Below are 17,076 nucleotides of genomic sequence, written 5' to 3' on the forward strand. Positions count from 1 at the left end.
TTAAGATATTATTAAATCAAATATTGAATCATTTACACAAAAGCATACCCACATAAATCCAATAAATAAACTAATGGGCTTATAACCGGCCCAATACAAATTTTTAAACACAACATAACAAGACCAAAATTATGCAATCCACTATACACAACCCAAAATTGCAACTTGAACACAGCCCTCACAGAGTGTAAACGAGTCGAGCCCGAGATTGACAAGTGTCGTTTAATTTACTAGAGCTCAAGCTCGGCTTGTGAGTGCTTTTTTTAATGTTTATTAACTAATTATATAGATTGATAGCTATTTTATACATAACAAGATATATATTATTTAGTTATTTTTATCATGCTTTTATATACATGATAATGAGTATTACATAATTTGATATCAAATAAGATTATATACATAACAGACTCATTTAGGCTTGCGAACCAGCTCGGGTTCGTTTATTAAACAAGCTTACTTCCAAGCTTGAACTCGTTTAAGCGCGGCTTGAGCTCGAGCTTTAAGCTATACGACCCAGGAGATCATTAAAACAAACATTCGATCGATACAAAATAACAAGAACAAAGAAAAAGAACAAGGGATTCACCCTAACAAAATTTGACATTGAACAACCGATTGTACAACTTGCTTACAATCTGATACAACGAGTGATGATGTCACCGATTCCTATATAACTGCCAACAAGAAGTTAAGCGGTAACCTCCAACAGGTGTTTAATCCTACAATCACCCCTTAACTCTTTCTTGGTTGCCAAGGTAAGGGGTATTTTCCCGCTTACTTTTGAATCTTTTTGAAATTTTGAAATTCGAAGAGTTGGTGAAAGGATAAGAACAGTCCAAACTGTTGAAACGTCGTCCGACGGTTTCTTCTGACTGTGTCAGGACGTGCAGGAAGTTATGGTGACGTGACAGTACATGGTCATTCCAGACGCTTTTTCAGGGGCGTGGGCGCGATTTTTCGGGCGCGTGGCCGCGAAATTAATGGCACGCGTCCTTTCAACAGCTGTTGCCAGCTTGCACTTTGCCACGTGTCATAGTTTCATTGCACCTGCGATTTCTCTCTCTTCCGCATTAAATTCATCGCATTAATTGCGATGAGTATATAAAGGGGGAGAGGGTCCTTTGTAATTCACACTTTCACTCTTCTCTTCTTGTAAACGATTTCCGGCGATTCCTTTCTGCCAAGCATTCTCCTGAAATCGTTCTTTACCTCCAATACCATGTCTTCTACTCACGATTTCGAAGCTGCTGCCGAGGAATCTGACGTGCACGTCGAGATCCCGACGTCTACGTCTGATAAAGACGATAAGAGCACTGCTGGCGAATGCCAGTGTGCTCTTCCCACTGAGCTTTTTCAGTACATCGTCCGGAAGTTCATACTCGAGCCGTTCGAGCCTGAGTTTCCGGAGCAACACCAGACCATGTACGATGCCCCCAAGGGCAAGATAGGGGTGTACACTGCATTCTTCGTTTATGGGAATCTCAGGTTCCCATTGACGAAGTTTGTATACCGTGTCTTGGAGAGGCACGAGGTGCATTTGACGGAGGTACACCCGATGGCGATCGCCAAGATCCGCCACTTTGAGTGGGTGTGCCTCATTCTGGGCGTGGAGCCCCACGTAGATCGGTTGATGACCTACTCCTGGAGGTGCATCCAGGGGTGGTACACCTTGGTCAATCGGATCAAGGGGTTGAAGATCTGCGCTACCGAGCGCAGTCTTCGGTCGTGGAAGCGTGAGTTTTTCTATATCTCCGCTCGCGTCGTCCCCATTGCGATGACCTTTAAGAATGGGAGAGCACTCCCCGCCCTTCACGCCCTCAACTACCAGGAGGCGGAGTGGTTCGCCAAGATCTCCCGGGTCCAGACTCCGGTGTACCGCTTTGCGGAGTCTGGGATGGTGATGCTTGGGATGAGCCGGGTTTGGAAGGAGGCGTCGCAGGTTCCCATCGTCCTCGAATACGGTTTGAACTCTGTCCCTTACGGTATGCTCTGTCTTCTTTGTTAATAAAGGTTTTTCTTCTAACTGTTTATTTTTTTATTTCAGAGGGGAATGACTTGCAGTCGCTCCTGCATCCGCGGGAGGCTGATGGTCCCGCTCGGATGGGTACTCGTGCTCTAGATGAGAACGAGTTGCCCATCCTTGAACAGACGGCGGATCGGTTCGTGGAGGTCTACCCGCCAGGCCACGAGATCCTGAGCGCCAGGCGGCCAGGTAAGGAGTTATTCAACCCTCGACCTCTCAATGCTGAAACCTCTGCTGGAATTCCTCTAATCTTGTCTTCTGATGAGGAATCCGCAGATGGTCCTCCTTTGGTGCGGAAAAAGAAGGCTGCCGGCGGGAAAGGGAAGGCGAAGGTTGCCTCCACTGCCGATCCGGTGAATCGGTCTGATTCAGAGACCGAAAGCGAGGAGGTGGCGGGGAACCCTGGTGGTGATAAGACCACTGCTCCGGAGGCTGCAACGACTGTCACCTCCGGGCAGCCCAGGACGACGACGGTGAGCGGCGTAAAGAGGCCGGCTCCATCGGGTTCGTCCCCGCCTGTTCGCACTTTTAGGCTCAAGAAAACCCGTAAGTACAAACTTCCTTTACTTTTAACTTCATAGCTTTCCACCATTATACTTATATATCTTCCTTGTGCAGGCGTGGATGCTACCGCATTCCAGGGTGGAGCGGGGAGGAGCACCTCCGGACCCGTGACGGTAGGCTTGGTCAACCTACCTGAGGCGATGACCCAGGCAACTGCGCCTGCTTCAGTTGGTTCAGTTGCTCACCCAGTTGAGCCAACTGTTCCAACTGTGATGACCTCTCCGCCGGCTGTCAGTGCCATATTTACTGAATCTTTCACTGAGCCGGCGGTGACTATTTCTGCGGGCACCTCCGCAGCGGCGACCACGGTTGTGAGTTCACCTACGGTGAGTTCACCTCCGTTGGTTTCTACCGCGGCGGCCTCCACTATGCCTCCTCCGTCGTCGGCAACTACGGCCGATCCGTCATGTATGCTTGGGTCTTCTCGCCAACCTCTGCCTCCTTCCCATCTGCCTGACCTCTTGGATGAATTTCCCTTGGGTTCAGGTGATGGGTTTGGCGGCTATCGGCCTGTTGTCGACCCTACAGGTGCGTAGGGTTCTTTTGGCCTTTTTTTTTTATCATCTTTTCCTAACTGCTTTTTGTTTTTTGCGGTGTCGGATTCCAATGAAGTGTATGTTCCACGATGGAACATCCGCCGAGGAACAACCCTTCGCATGCCTGTGGAGTGCGTGGAGTGGGCTCGTCACGCAGCTCCCAGTGGTGCGTTGGGGGAAGCAATGGCTAGCTACCAGGAGGGTAGGCTAACCAATGAGCTTCGGATTCTCCTGGCCCGGATGCAGCCGCGCGTCGAGCTGCTTTGTCGTGAAAACGACAAGTTAAAAGCAGCTCGTATTCAAGAAGTAGCTCAGGCGCGGGCTGTCCGGGAGGAGAACAAGAGGCTTACCGCAGTGGCTGCGGAAAAGGAGAAGGCCTTCAAGGCCCTCGAGGTTGAAGTTCAGGCCCGGCTCGAGGCCCGTTCCAAGGCTGCCCAAGCTGTTAACGAACAGCTTCGGCTGGCTAAGGAAACTGCACGGAACGCAACTGAGAGGGCCACCAAGGCTGAAGCTGTTGCTGAGCCTCTACGCATTGAGAACGAGGAGCTTAAAGCCAAGCTAGAGAGGCTCCAGCAGGCTCATGATGCCTTGGCTATGGAAGACGCCAAGAAGCTCCAAGAGATCTTGGACCAGAGGGGCGTGCTTGACCACACTGAGCGGAAGCTAAAGGGCGTTGAAGAGGCTGCTGCAAAGGAAGTGTTGCTTGCCAACCTTAACAAGAGTGAAGCCGAACGCGCCCGTAACCAAGCTCAAGCCGCCCTCCAGGAGGCTCTGGTTGCCAAGGAATGGCTTCTTCGAGAAGCGTTGTCTCAGGTATGCGTAATTTCTTAATATCTTTACGCTTTTCTTTGTAAATAGAAAAGGCTTTGATACTTGTATTTTTTCTTGTAGGTTGTGCATCGAGTCTTCACGGACACATCATACGACGATGCCATGAGCGCAGCCCTCAACGCTTCTCATGAGGATATGGAAAAGGCCGGCTTCCTGCTTGGTCTAGGGTTCGTTGAGAAAGGCATCCCGCCTTCCAACTTCCCTTTATATGACGTTGATACTGAAGCTGTATATGACCAAGCAGTGAATCAGTATGCCGCCTTCCCGCATCCGGTGGTGGAGAAGGTGAACGAAGTTGTTGCTGCTGATGATGAGCTAGCTATCCTTGAACCGCCACACTCTTCTGATGGTGCGGGTCCAAGTGGAAGTGGTCCTGAAGCTTGATCCTGAAGATCCCTTTCCACCATTAGAGTAGATTTTTATTTTTGTATAGCTTCTTTTGTATGCGGGTATGTACCCAGCAATCTTTGTAATATTTGAATTTCGATGGAATAAAGATTATTTGCTAATTCCTTGCCTTGTTTATTTCACGCATATTTTGATTTAACTTAGCAATTTCTTTAGTACTTAGATAAGTTAACTTTTCAACGTGGTAGATAATAAGTTAAAGTTTTGCGTCCTCTTTCGTGATTGTGCGGATAAGACCGTCATTTGCACGTAGTAGGATGGCTAAACTTTACCTATATCTGACCTGCGTGGAAGTTTTCCTCATCTTTTCCTTTGAAATTTTCTAAGTGTTTAGAATAAGTTAACCTTTGAACGTGGTAGATAATTGGTTGAAGTTTTGCTTCCTCGTTCGTGATTGTGCGGGTAAGACCGTCACTTGCACTTAGTAGGATGGCTAAACTTTACCTACATCTGACCTGCGTGGAGGTTTTCCTCATCCTTCTGTTAGAAATTTTCTAAGTATTTTGAATAAGTTAACCGTTCGACGCGCGGTTATCAATAGGTTAGTTCGGTTTCCTCTATCATGATTTGTGCGGTTAGGACCGGCACTTTCATTTAGTGGGATCACCAAACTTTACCTATAACTGACCTGCGTGAAGGTTTTCCGTTTATTGCGGGTTTTGCCGTCTTCCACAAGCAACGACTATACATTTATGCGGTGAAAACCGGCATCAGTGTTTTGAATAAATTAACCGTTCGACGCGTGGTTGTCAATAGGTTAGTTCGGTTTCCTCTATCATGATTTGTGCGGTTAGGACCGGCACTTTCATTTAGTGGGATCACCAAACTTTACCTCTGACTGACCTGCGTGAAGGTTTGCCGTTTTTTGTGTTTATGCGGGTTTTGCCGCCTTCCACAAGCAACGACTTCCCCACTTATGTATGCGGTGAAGACCGGCATATCAGTGTGGAAGGTTCATAAGTATAAATGTAAGATCATCAGCATCAATGTTCTAAGGAGAATCATTTCCATTAGAAGTGGCTCTGGGCCTTTTCTTTACAAGTTTGGAATATATCTACATGCAAACTGTGTAATTGAGCTCCCTTCCATGTTGTTGGGATGGGAGTGCCATCGAGCCGATATGCACCTGGTTCGGGATCTCGTTGTTTACGCAGTATGTAGTCTCCAACATTGAAGCTGCAATTTTATTCGTGTTTTCCCCAACTGGGGTTCTACACGCATCAGCCTGCTCAGCGTTAGTTACGCCACGAGGTGCGCGAGCGTCCCATCTCTGACAAATGCTTCGACGATGTCCTTTACGTCTGTGCATTCTTCAGTGTTGTGGCCTTTTGTCCTGTGAAAGTCACAGTATTTGCTCCGATCAGCATTGTGACGATGTCGGATTATTGGAGCCTTTGGCCATGGGAGCTCCTCAGTGGCGAATATCTCGGTGACGCTTTTGGTGAGTGGCGTCCATCTGGAGTTCTGGTTCGACTGTACGTTATCCCTTCCGCCTAACCGATGTTGCAAGCCGGATGAGGTGTCAAAGTTTACCCTTGACTGCCAAATGCCTAGCTTCCGCTTTTTGTTTAGTCGGGCGGTAAGGACGTTGTCTTCTCTTGTTTTCTGGGTGTAGAGGTTTGTGCTCTGGGGGAGATCTCTACCCAGCTGCTTCTCCGTTTCCGCAAAGCGTTTAGCTGCTGTCATGATGGCATCCCATGTGGATGGCATGCCATCTCTACCCGTTAAGGTGCGGATGAGCTCTGGGTCGTTCGCGCCCTGGATGAAAGCAGCGCGAACAAGATCTTCGCTAATATTACCCAGACTTAGCTTCTTTGAGTTGAAGCGAGTGATGAAGTCTGGCAAAGATTCATCTTTTTCTCGAATGCAATTGAGGATTGTCCATTGCTCTTCGGTATACTTTCTTTGTTGGCTGAAATGTTGGCTAAATTTCTGTTGGAAGTCTTCCCAATCGTAGATGTGGTGGACCGGTAGACGATCGAACCACGCTCTAGCTGCCCCAACAAGCGTCATTTGGAACATGTAACACCACGTAGGTTCCGTCCAACTACTGATGGTTGTCCCCCGCTATGAACCTGTTCAAATGATCGTCTGGATCAGATATACCATCGTACGTGCCGATGTTGGACATCTGTTTGGCACTTTTCGGGACGATTGCTTCCGCAATGTCCCTTGCAAATTTGGACGTTCCCACCTTTGCAGCAGTTGGTGTAAATGTTTTGGAGAAGTCACGTGGGTTTCCACCCGCGGTTTTTGGTTTGAAGGTTTCTCCAAAATGCCTCCTTGGTTGGGAGTCCGTTTCTTTACGCTTCCCTTTCGCCTTATGACGAGGGTTTGCGCCACTATCGGATTCCTCCGAATCATCGTCCAAGTACTCTACGAATTCATCAGCGTGTTGGAGTGAACGTAAGCGTTCATCCAACTCAGCTTTGAATTCTTTTTGACGTGCTTCCGCCCACGCTTTAACTTCATCGAGTGTTTGGCGGGGGAGCCTCGTTCGTTGTCTCTCTAACTGAGTATCGGTGAATCCCAGTGAGAGATTATTTACTGCACTTGCCCCAGCTTGGGTAACCGGGGTAGTGTTCGTAAAATTTACTGCACTTGCCCCGGCTTGAGTAACCGGGGAAGAGTTCGTAAAAACTGTGTAGTCGCCGGTATTCCCCCCAGTAGCTGGGGTTGTGGTTACCGGGGTTTCTTTAACCATATTTCCAGAAGTTTGAAGAATCTGAAAAAAGAATAAATTCTAGCTTTTATGCACGGATGGCGCCAATGAAGAAACACTAATCGACCCCGGGCAGATTACGGATTATCTGGGGGTTAAATAGATGTTTCCCACGAGGGGTTAGATCCGGCAAAGATGGTTCTTCTGATAACCTGCAAAACAGACACCGTGAGCTCGTCACTAAGAAGGGGGGGGGGTACCTCCTTGTGACCACCCTCCGGCGTGAGAATCAGACTAGATTGCTCTTGAATATAAGTGTATATTAAGAGAATGACTAGAGCAGATATCAGGTATAAGATATGAGATCAGATGATATACCATTCCAAGGTGTTGGAGTATTTATAGCCGAAGGTAAGTTTCCAAGAAGGTACAGCCGGCTGAATAGTGTTCCTGTTCTACCAACTGCAGGCTATGCACGTCCTCCGACAGGTTGGTGAGTAGGCAGCGGCTAATAGTGACATACAGTACAAGAGCGTGCTGCTCGTCATACCGTTGTCAGTGAGCTGTCGTATCCTTGGTCAGATCTTTTGTCCATACCTCGTCAGGTACAGTACAAAAGATCCTACAGTATCGTACGGATTGGCTCATTTGGGCGGGAGTTCTCTCGGCTTTGTGCGGGAGAGTTCCCGGCTTTGCTCATTCCTTCTTCAGGTGACATTACTGAATTATTATGAGTTAAGTGCCTTGTGCGTGTAGCTTTGCTGCGCAGGTATCCTTCCCTGATGGCTTGTATCCGCAGCTGCGGGAACAGGCAGAGTACATTGGGAGGCTTTTCCTGTGGGAACAACTTGCGTACTGCGCGTAAGGACGTCACGTCTCTGAGCATGGTGGGTCCTGCGGATCCAGTTGGTCTTGGCGCCGACGTCCCTTTAAGTCTTGCGGGTTCAACCGCGCAGATGTCCGTTAAGGAGTCTTGCGGGTTCAACTGCGCAGACGTCCCTTTTTAAGGTGAGTCTTGCGGGTCCAACTGGGCTCTGCTGGGACCTACCTCTTCAATATCCTAAAGGTTTTTGCCCACCGTCTATGGTCCGAACCGAATGTGTCATTCTTACCAATTAATAATTTTGAAAGCGCCATGAGCCCTTTCAAAACCCTAGCTAGCTTAATAATTTATTAAAATATAAAACCTAAGAATAATAATAATAACAATACTAAAATCGATAATGCATGCATATATGCATGGGGTTTAATATATATACTTACAGTCTGAATGCTGGAATCTTCTGGATCATCAACGATATTGTTAACTGACGACGACGACGACTCTCCGATGGTGAGCGAGTCTAGCTTAACTTCATCGACGGCGGATAACGTAGATGCTGCCGCACACTCCTCCGGTCTACGGGAACCCGATTCGGAATCGACATTGTTGGCCATGATATTATTATTATTATTCCTTTTATGATCGAATTAAGAGGAAAGCTTAATTTCTAATCTTTACAAATACAATAACATCCATGGTACGTGTATTTATAGTGTAACATGTACTGCTTAGGATGTAAGCTAATTAACTGTTTTAAACTTTTAATTATAGTGAATCATACCCTAACTAAATATACTAAGTTTACATAATAAGTGGGTTTTTATAAACTCTTGATCTGGCACAATGAGACAGGCCTTAAAGTAGAGTTGCACAAACCGATTCCAAACTCTAAACCTGTTTAAATTATAATGACTTGACGAGTTCGATTTAATCAACAAAAAGTCAAAAGCGATTTATGATCGGTTTCGGTTTGAATTGAAGCTGGTTTACGATCGGTTTCAAATTGGGCTTTAAATTTGGAATGGGATGGCCCAATCCAAATCAAACAAATATTGTTTAAACCTAATGGGCTAATACATACGCTCATATGCAACAAAAAGGGGGAAGGGGGGGGGGGGGGGGTTCATCTATGAAAATTTCGCCCATGCATCCTACAAAAGTTAAAATACGGCCCGATATGTTACAGCCGCGTAAGTAAAAAAACGTCTCACACAAAATATATGTAATGGTTTCACCCCACCACATTAAATAGAAAAAATGATGGCCGATGGAAAGTTGAATTTAAGACTGGGCAACAATGTCACATGGGAAATGCCTAGAGGGGCAACACCATTTTTACAGATGTGTAGCGCCATGGTGTGTTATTTGTGGTCAGAGGTAGCTCCGTCGGGGAGGGGGGACGGCTCCCGGCCTGATCACCCTAGTTGGTTCGATTTTTATTTTTATTTTTAAATTTGAAAAATCATGAATTCTTAATGTTTAGATCTAATTACCCAATTCATTTAAAACAATTTTTTTTTAGAAAAAGAATTTGCACAACCCATACCATAACATAACCTAATAAAGCCATTAAAAATTTAATTGTTTAGACTCAATAAAAACTTCTTTCACTTAAGACAAAAGTTTTGTCTCGTGTGCGACTCAATTTTTTATCACTATTTTTCAAAATGGCCCTGTTTGTAATGACATGTAGATGGATAAACGCACGTATGCACCTGCTATACACCATTTAAACTCATTTAAGAGTTGGAACACACTTACCCACATGACCACATAGAATAGACGTTTTTTCAAGAAAAGAGTTTGGTTATGAAAGATCTTAACCTACTAGTTACTTTTAAAATATTACTTAACCTTATATGGGTTTATTGAGTTTAATCTTATGTAATACTTAACCTCAAAAAATATCCCTAAATGAATATAAAAACTTAATAAAAAAAACCTAATTTTATTAGTTTAGACTTTAGATTGAGTTTAGTTGCATATGAAGTACAATGATTAAACTCAATCCTAAACATACCCTTAAAACATATAAGCACCCTTATAAGTTCTTTGTTTCAAAAATCAAAACTATGAATTTGAGTCAAATTTAACCAAAACCCCAAATTTACTCCAAACTTTAAACTCAAATAAGCAAAGCAACTAGATATTCATAAGTTAGAATCGGGAGGGAGTTACGAACCCTTCTATATTTGAAGTCCACGAATGTCTAAAAACCCTCCCACAAAATCCGTTTTTCTAATATCTCAACTCTTATTCATGTCAGTGGGGGTGTAGTTGAGCGGATCCTGAGCCTTTCTAGGCTCGAGTTCGACTCGTGAATAATTTTCCAAGCTCGGGCTCGAGTCGTTTATTAATTATTTTAGTTCTAGTTATACTTATTTGTCGTTTATATAATACAATATATACATATATTATTAGTTTTTTTTATAATTTAATATATAATAACAATTTTCATAAAATTATGTATTTAATATATTAAGTAACAATTATATAAATAACTAGCTCGATTCCCGTATATTATACGAGTAATTGATGAAAAAGTTTAATATTTAATAATTAAGTGAAACACAAATAGCAATAAACTTATTATTTATTATGCATTGTTAAGAGAAATCGCTGTATAGTAATAGTTATAAATTAACAAATAAACTGTCATGAATAATTTTAGTGATTTGATTTTAAGTTTTATAAATTAATGTAAAAGTGACAAGTGATAAAACATTATATGTTTTTATATTATAAAATTTAGATAGACGCATAGGCTTATGAACCCACTCCGACTCAACAAATAAACATAGCCCATTTATTAAAACTTATTTTTAAGGTCAGCTGGAATGTTTTTAACAAACCATCAAGATAAGTTAAAAAACATTATCCTATTTTTAAATTGTCACAGACAAATATTTAAAAACAAAAAAAACATACATAATACATATACATTAAATTGAACTAAAGTCTACTTGGGTCTTGCACAAGTCTACTCTACTACGATCCCTGTGCTTTCTTCTTGCCTCTCTCCGCTACAAGCAACCATCTTTCTTCTTCCCACTTCAATTCCACAAATACCCACAAACTACCACTACTCATATTAACCAAAACCCAACTCATTAAGGGTAAATCCGTCAATTCCCATAAAAATGCCGGTCACCGGCAGTGGGTTATTATTATTATTACTCGTCCTGCTGACGGCGATGATTACAGTTTCTCCGGTTGTGGGTTTTTCCGGCGAGTCTCCGGCGAGGGTTTTGACACTGTCTCGTGCGTTTCCGGCGAACAAGTCGGTGGATGTTTTAAGGGCACGTGACCGTGTCAGACACGCAAGAATATTACAGGGGTTTGCCGGTGCCGGCGCCGGAGTTGTGGATTTTAATGTTTTTGGTAACTCTGATCCTTATTACGGCGGGTAAGTTTATTGGAATTTGATAAAGATGTTAACTTTATGAACTTTATTGTCTTTTGGAGCTCATAGTTCTTTAATTTGAACTTAAATTTGGTGAATTTGGTAATTAGGGTTGTGAGTTTGTTGTTTAATTTTGGTGATTTTGACTTTTATATAGTCAATTATGATATAGGTGATTCTAGGGCCAAATGTTTATTATATCCGGTTTTTTGTTTTCTTTTTTTAAAAATTTGTATATGCTAAATTTATTAGTATTAATTAATTTTTGTACGTTTTTATTTATTTTTAAATGTGTTGAGAAAAAGCTTAAACGGGCCTAAGTTGAGCCAAAGCTTGGCTCGAGCTCAGCTGTGCAATATGAAATTAATAATACATAGAAATCTAAAATAGGTAAAACTTAAATATACACCAGGCTCGTTAAGGCTCGACGAGCCTGAACGAGCTTCCTATACAAGGCTCGAGCTTGGACTTGATAACTAAATGAGCTTTATTTCAGGTTCGAGCTCGAAAAAGCTCAGCTCGTTTCGAGCTTTTTATCGATCTAATCTCGAGTAGCTTGGCTCGATTGCATCTAAATATTTATGACATTTGTCGATTATGTTTATGACCTATCTAGAATTAGAAAAAAGGTTGAAAAATTGTGAACATTTGGCCCTAGAATCAAGAACAGCAAAATTCCATAAATTAATTGAATAAATGAAAGTCAAAATCACTCAAGTTAAGAATAGTTATATAGCCCTAGTTTACCAATTCAAATTCAAATTAAAGTATACAAAAGTGATATCTGTGAAATTAAATAGAATATTTTTAAATTCTATATATGCTAAATTTGTTAGTATCAAATTAAAGTATACAAAAGTGATATCTGTGAAATTAAATAGAATATTTTTAAATTCTATATATGCTAAATTTGTTAGTATTTATGGTATTTGATGGTTATGTTGTAGATTGTACTTCACAAAAGTGAAATTAGGATCTCCACCAAAAGAGTTCAATGTGCAAATCGATACCGGAAGTGACATATTGTGGGTCGCTTGTAGTTCTTGCAGTGATTGCCCCCAATCGAGTGGATTCGGTGTATATTTCTATATCTAGCTCTTTTATAACTACTTAAAATATCTGTTGATTATATTGCTTGATTAATGCTAATAATTAATAAAGCCTTTTTCTTTAATGTAGATTCCACTTAACTTCTTTGATGCTGCAAGCTCTTCAACGGCTTCTGTGGTTTCGTGTTCAGATCCCGTATGCTCTTCTAATATTAAAGTTCAGGATGCATCATGTTCTGGTGAACACGACCAATGTAGTTACGAGTTTCATTATGCAGATGATAGTGGGACTTCTGGTTATTATATGACCGATTTGTTACATTTTGATATGGTTATGGATGCTTCCATGATTACCAACTCTTCAGCTTTCATCACTTTTGGGTGAGATTTTTTGCAATTTTGTAAAATATTTCATGTGACGGAATTAATTTCAAATTAATTTCACTTTTTTTTTTGGTTTAATGATCAGTTTTGTTGTTGCTATAAAATTGATTATTCATAACTTATTATTAGAGTCTTTCAGCCCTAAGCAGTTGGAAAATTTAAAAAGCATAATTTGTTTATCCGAACATTAACTGTAGATTATTGTGACTGCAGTCTAGGCTTGTAAATGAACTGAACGGGCATGAGTGGAACATGTTTCGTGTTCATTTATTTAACTAAAACCGAACAAACGATCGAACACGAACAATTAAACAAACATGGAGTTTCTTGTTTGTGTTCGTTTGTTAAATAAGTTTCTTGTTTGTGTTCCTTTATGTTTGTTCTTTAACAATATAAAAAAATGGTTCACGAACATAAACGAACACATAACTGAATGTAGATGAACAAACATATCTGGGCTGAAAGTAGTTTAAACTAATGTGAAGAAAAATGTGCTGTGTCTAAAAAGTTATTAAAACTATACCAAGTTTTATAGAGTCAAAAGGTTTTAATAAATACATTTAACGAACGAACTTAAACAAACATAAACTACCGAACATAAATGAATGTAAACGAACTTTCATAAATGAATTTAATTGAACGAGTGTAAACAAAAGTTCACAAAAATAAATGAGCGAACGAGACACGTGTTTTTGTTCATTCGTTTAACTAAATGAACAAAGTTTTTTGTCATGTCCGTTCATTTATTAAATAAACAAACTTCCCACAGAACGTTCACAAGAACGTTCACAAACTGTTCACTGAACGTTCGGTTCATTTACAGGCCTAGACCACACCACTTAATTCAAATAACTAATTTCAACAAACAAATTTATTAAAGTTTGATTAATATTATAACAATTTGTGAATTTAATGACTGTTGTAGTACCTATCAATCCGGTGGTTTGACCAAATCAGATAGAGCAATGGATGGAATTATTGGATTCGGTCAACACGGTTTATCTGTAATATCACAACTTTCGGCTCAAGGGATTACTCAAAAGTATTCTCACATTGCTTACGTGGCGATGGTAATGGGGGTGGAAAACTCGTTCTTTGGTGAAATTTTGGCTCCATCTATGGTTTATAGTCCCCTCGTTCCATCACAGTCAATATTATTATTATTATTATTATTATTATTATTATTATTATTATTATTATCATTAGTATTATTAATGGCTTTTGTAATCTTTTTTGATTTTTAATTTTCAGGCTTCATTACAATCTAGAGTTGCAGAGTATAGCTGTCGGTCAACAATTATTGCCTATCGACACGTCAGCGTTTTCCAGATCAGATAATAAAGGAACCATTGTGGATACCGGGACAACATTATCATATCTCACTGCACAAGCATATGAACCTTTTGTTGATGCTGTTAGTTTTACTCCATTTCTTTTTAAAACATTAATATAACTTTGTTTGACTTTTCTTTGGTCAAAAAAGTAATATAAGTGAGCTTCTTGAATGCAGATAACTACTGCTGTTTCACAATTAGCAAGACCGGTTTCTTTACAGGATAGTCAATGCTATTTAGTGACATCAAGGTACGTCCTAATTTTTATTTATTTTAAAAAAAATTATTTATTTATTTTTTCTGTTTTTCATATACTAGCATAGCCGCAGTATTTCTCGAGGTTTCCTTAAACTTTGCTGGCGGTGCATCCATGATTCTTAAACCAGAAAAGTACCTCGTACTCGGGGATCCCGTTGTGAGTTTATAATTTCTTCTTCTGATTTTTTTATTATTCCATAATATCTTAAAAAAGAAAAAAAATGATTTTTTTTCATTCGTAATGTTTAGGGTTCTTTTTGCATAAATATCAAAGTTCATCCCAATTTTGTCCCCTTTTAGTCTTCGTACTTTTTGGCACATCCGAGTCAATAACCATAACTGATGTTTTTTGGTCATGTTTGGGTCATTATTACAACCCCCTCCCTCCCCCCCCCCCACCCCCACCCCCCCCAAATATATATATATATATATATATATATATATATATCTTTTGATGACTCAAAAATGAATAAAAAAAGTACAATGACTAAAACAGGACAAACTGAAAGTTTATCAGGATTATATACCAAAAAACCTCACTTTTTTATATAAAACAATGTATTTTTGGCTTTTTTGCTTATTAGATTTATTTTAGATAAATGACTAATACACGACGGTTCTGATTATTGAACAAAGTTTCTTCAAGATGGTGGCGTTCCGTGGTGCATTGGCTTTCAAACATCAAGCAATGGAGTAACAGTTCTTGGAGGTCAGTAAAAAACTTAAAACACTCTCAAATTTGCATTAACGTGTAACATATGTGTGAATAAGACTATTTTACCCTTAATATCCTAAGCTCATTGAACTCATTGTCATTGCAGATCTTGTTCTTAAAGATAAGATCTTTGTTTATGATTTATCAAGAAACCGAATGGGATGGACGGATTATGACTGTAAGCGTGATACACTAGCACTCTTATTGTTTTAAATAATTTTAAAAACTATTTTAATGTATTTTTTTATATGTTTTATTCAGGTTCAGCTGAAGTAAATGTTTCCATCAAGTCCTACAATAATGAATATGTTAATGGCCACTTGAGTGGTAGCATATCATTAAGATTTACAAGTCTTAATGTTCTTTTTGGTGCATATATTATTTTGGTCTTTATTATGGTGAACAGACAGTGAGGAAGACGGCTTTTTTCCATCATCCGAGTCCATCTCCGGCCTGCTCTTAACGGTTTTTTGAGCAAGAGTTTTCTTATTTCTGGTTTTTGTGTCGATTTTGGGTTGCGGGTTGCTGCCATTTTACTCGTTCGGGCAACGTTTTGACTTGTGTAGGCTGTTGTGGTTTAGAGTTTGAGTTTTTTTTTTTTTATATATATATATTCATTCTAGAGTTGAATGATTTTGTAAGAAACCAATTTGATGTTGGTAACTATATAATTGTTATCTAATTTATGATTTAATTATGTAGCATTGTTAATAATGCAAGAACAATGTGATGGAATTCTTACTTGATTTATGTAGATTTGTATGATTAATATTGAATGGAGAGTAATGTATTTGTATTTGATGTGAAATTGTAAAACAAGTGTACAATATGTAAACTTCAATTGGTGGAATGCCCATCCGTCTATGTTGCACTAACGTGTCAAATTGATCGGTTATTAAAGAACTTTCTACTATCTCTTAGATCATGTGCAGTGAATGAACGAATGACATTCACTAACTAAACCGATTTTATAACTAAATGATCTAAATATATCTCTTTCTAAACAATTTTTAACATACTAAATTTATTTTTATAGTAATTTTTATTAATTTTAATCAAGTTATAAAACCCACTATTAAAGCAATAAAGAATATATTTTAATATTTTTTCAGATTACTTAATATTTTATTTTCATAACGATAGCTGCATGCCTAATAATAAGAATTATAATTTAACTTTAATTAAAAAACATACCGAAGATAAATATATTTTTGAGAAGTTTTAGGGTGCTGTTACACTCTCCCCCATTTTTACTAAATGTACTTCCTCTCTCAAGTTTTGCATTAATACGATTTAAATTTTTTGTTTTTCCTTTATCATTTTGTTATCTTATATTATTGTTATTATTTTAAAAAGTTTTTATTATTGTTTAAATAGTTTTTCTTTTCTTTATTTTTTTTTCATATTACAAAACCTTTTTTTTTGTTCTTTTAATGACAAAAAAAATTGTTTATGTAATTTTTTTTATTTAAAAAGAAAGAAAAAACAGTTTTTATAAGTGTTTTAATACTTTAGAGTATTTTTTTTAATAATTTTAAAAGATAGCTTACATTTTTTAAAAGAAAAATTTGCATTGTTTTTAATTAATAAAAGAGATTAAATAACATTGACTCGATCAACAAGTTGGTTCTTTTTTAATGTGACAATACTCTTATACGCCCGAACCTAACAAAATATGTTCAAATGATTTTTTTGTTGGACGGGAGACATATAATTAAACTATGAAAACCATTAAAAACAAAAAAAAAATAACAAAAAACCGCATCCAGGGGGCTCGAACCCACGCCCGTGGCCGGTTAAAGATTTGAACACACACACCAGCCTAGTTAGGGTAATGACTGAGAACAATAACATCGGCATCTATATAAATGTTATTGAACTCATTGTTATTGCTGATGTTGTTCTTAAAGATAAGAGCTTCGTTTATGATATATCAAGAAACCGAATGAGATGGACGGATTATGATTGTAAGCTCGATACACTTTACATTCTAGTGGTTGTAAATAATTTTTGTAAACACTTTAATGTGTTTTTATATGTTTTATTCAGCTTCAAAGCTAAAATAAATGTTTCCATCAATTCA

The 17,076-nt window shown here is 39.4% G+C and overlaps 1 pseudogene across 1 annotated transcript; it reads left to right on the forward strand.

Annotated features, from left to right (window-relative positions):
* Positions 1-10,801: 10,801 nt before the first annotated feature.
* LOC143583350 (aspartic proteinase 36-like) lies at positions 10,802-15,561 on the forward strand (annotated as a pseudogene). Its single transcript, XR_013144154.1, has 9 exons — positions 10,802-11,256; positions 12,201-12,330; positions 12,433-12,683; positions 13,938-14,100; positions 14,197-14,270; positions 14,339-14,435; positions 14,915-14,987; positions 15,100-15,171; positions 15,255-15,561. The product of XR_013144154.1 is annotated as an aspartic proteinase 36-like (transcript).
* The last annotated feature ends 1,515 nt before the right edge of the window (positions 15,562-17,076 follow it).

Source organism: Bidens hawaiensis, unplaced genomic scaffold, assembly GCF_021521415.1.
Source record: "Bidens hawaiensis isolate Kalapana, Puna unplaced genomic scaffold, B.hawaiensis_p1.1 tig00032363_1, whole genome shotgun sequence".
Taxonomy (NCBI): Eukaryota; Viridiplantae; Streptophyta; class Magnoliopsida; order Asterales; family Asteraceae; genus Bidens; species Bidens hawaiensis.